The sequence below is a fragment of the Quercus suber genome, unplaced genomic scaffold, assembly GCF_002906115.3.
Source record: "Quercus suber isolate HL8 unplaced genomic scaffold, Cork oak 2.0 scaffold_410, whole genome shotgun sequence".
Taxonomy (NCBI): Eukaryota; Viridiplantae; Streptophyta; class Magnoliopsida; order Fagales; family Fagaceae; genus Quercus; species Quercus suber.
The window spans coordinates 450,189-453,271 of record NW_027069861.1 but is presented as its reverse complement, the minus strand read 5'-3'; positions in this window follow the sequence as shown (position 1 = coordinate 453,271).

The window sequence follows — 3,083 nt, the reverse complement described above, 5'->3', positions numbered from 1 at the left end:
AACCAAAAGAAGAGCAAAGCCTCACCTTTTCTGATTTTTATTCCATGAATTCTTTATTACAATGAGTGCATGCTATTTATAAGACATTGCTGAAAATATAAAATATAAAAAAAACGTACTAAATAATAAAACCCTAAATAAAAGTTGATTTTGGTTTGAAATAAGCAGATCCAAAATAGGAAAATAACTGAAAACGTTCTTAGTAATAAAAGCCCTAAATTAAGGTAGATTTGGTCTGAAATTATAAGCTCTAGAATAGGAAAAATGTCTATTAACTGATATGGAGCTGGAAAGTCAATTAGCCATTAATCCACGCTATAAATCACGTCCAATTAAGCCAGATCAGCCCTCAATAGATTGGATTAAATTTATTGCGCCTTCATCTTCCTTTGGGCCAAGCTTGAAATATCCTGCGTTAGAATCAGCCCAAATCTCTTGAATCAGCCCATTAAGTGTTTCTTTGATCTTTTTGGATCTTGCTTTAGTAATAGGCCCAACTGGAACATGCAATGGATTCTTGAATGCTTGTTGATTCTCATCAATAGGTTTGCCAGTCAGAGATTTCCTCAAACCGTGGTCGGCGGGGAGGCCAAGCTTAAAAGAACTGATGGCCACTTCATCAAATCGCCATCTATCTCGTTAAACATCTCCCAGTACCTATTTGAATACGTTTTTAGAGTCTCACCCTCTTGCATGCTCAAGGATAGTAGGGAAGTCAACGACCGAGGAACTGTGCGACATGTGACAAAACGGGAACCAAATGCCTGAGTGAGCTCCTTAAAGGAACTTATAGAATCTGCTCTCAGGCTATCAAACCACGTCAATGCAACTGGTCCTAGACTGGAGGGAAACACCTTACACATCAAGGCTTCATCCTTGGAATGTACAGCTATCCTCTGGTTGAAATGGCTCACGTGCTCCACAGGGTCTGTTCGACCATTATAGATGGTGAACGTTGGATGATGAAAAAGACAAAAAAGTCGAAAAAGTCTTGCCTCTTCAATCTTATGCGTGAAAGGCGACCTGGAGATTTGGTTCAGGGCCTTGCTTATAGCGTCATTTCCTACACCTCTACGTGGTGGGCTTCGAAACCACCGCTCACGATGATGCTCTTCTTCATAGGAAAAAGATTCACTGGGTGGGGTTCGAGACCTCCGCCTATAATTAACGTCCTGCTCATCATCGGAATAATCATCAAAGTTCGAAGAAGTTCACTTCCTCTTTGCATGGCGTAACTGCCTTTTTAATTGACCAATTTCCAGTTGCATGTTCTTGTTGTTCTTTGCATGGGAAATATGACTTCCTCCTCAAGGCTCACTTTGGTCAGTGTGTGTGGTGTGCACACTTCCTTCATGATCACCTCTCTGTTCAAGGTTGAGAAATGGATCGCCATGTTGGGACGCCCTTGATTCTGCTGGTTATGGAACTGGTTCTGCCATCATTAACTGTTGCTTTCACTATCGCTCAAGATAGTCCCCACAGACGGTGTCAATTGTAGGGTCATGATTTTCATCCCAAGCCCAGAAGAATTGGTCGATGGTCTAATGAGCCCAATACAATAAATTTTTAGAGAATTGGATGAAGAACTAGGCTTTAGTGAAGGTTAATAACGGTTAGTATGGATTTTAAAGAAGAACACGCAAGTAAGACATTCAAAAATGATTGAAATTGTCATCCGAGGAGGCAGATAATGATATAAATCGATATAGATGGTTAGCAACTCAGTTTTGCATGCTACATTAGTCTTTTCCTATTTTTTTCCGATCCTCCTCTCATGCAAGGTTCGTTATATTATATAGTTCCTCTCAGTTCATCTTGATCATACACTTGTTGGTCATCTAAGCCTTCACTTGAGTGCATGTCCCATTAGACACCTCCTCTGGCCCCTTTGTGAGTTGCGGTGACCAAGGAAACACTGTTCAGGGGTCTTCTCCGTATAAATGCGGCAAAAAAAGTAGCTGCAAGGCATTTAATGCGAAGGCAGCAGCTTTCCTTTAGATATTTCCTAGCCTCCTTCACTCTTGCGTGTCTTAGAGGTATATCTCCACTACTAAAGATTCTATGGAGATCATTCTTACAGTTGGAACTCAGACTTGAGGCGTGTTACCTATTGTCGAGGATAGGTTTCTACTCGGACCACCCTTTATTTATTTCTTACGTGTCAGATTTTAAATTAGAATTTCTCCACTCCATTTGTCTCTCCTTGGACATAATAGTGCCTTCGAATAAGGCCTAAGGCCCAATATATGAAATTTTGGGCCCTTTTTCCCCACAATAATAATAGAGTAACTTTTTATTAAATAATGAACCTCTATTAATTGCCAATTTCCTAATTAAAAAAGAAAAAAGAAAAAGAAAAGAAAAGAAAATTTCTTATCTCAAAAAATAAAATAAAGAAAGAAAGCTTCTATTACCAAGGCCTTCAATTTTTAAACTTCATAAAAAGTTTGTTTTTTAATTTTTACCCAATACATAATTATATATTAGATTTAAAAATTTTAGCAAAGAGTCATACTTCCCCTCTAAATTGAAAATTAACTTCCAAAATATTGCTTGAAAAAAAAAAAAAAAAAAACCCCTTTGTTGGTTTATTTAGAACTCACAGTTATTATTATTATTATTAACTTTGATGTTGTCATGCTTGCTGTCTAGATTTATAATTTATTTGGTTTATGCTGTCATGCTATCATGGTCAATCGCTCATATTATGATATGTTTATTTTATAGTTGAGAAATGCTAGACATATAAAAATGCACAACATATATAGTTATGTTGCATTATTATTATTATTATTTAAAAGTATGATACCCTCTTTTTATTTATTTTAATAATAATCAACAAACTGTAAATAATAATATGAATTCTTGCTTCTTTTTTTTCTTTTTTTTTTTTTCAAGATGATGAAAAATATTTTTCTTTGTAGCATGGGACTCATATATTTTGGAACCTTAATACATTTGCTTACTCTATAATATAATCATTACATAGTAAATCAACAAAGCCTAAAGTTATTTCTCTTTTCCCTTCAAGTTTACCTACTACGGTATCTGAATGAATATAATCTCTACCAAAAACTCCCTTT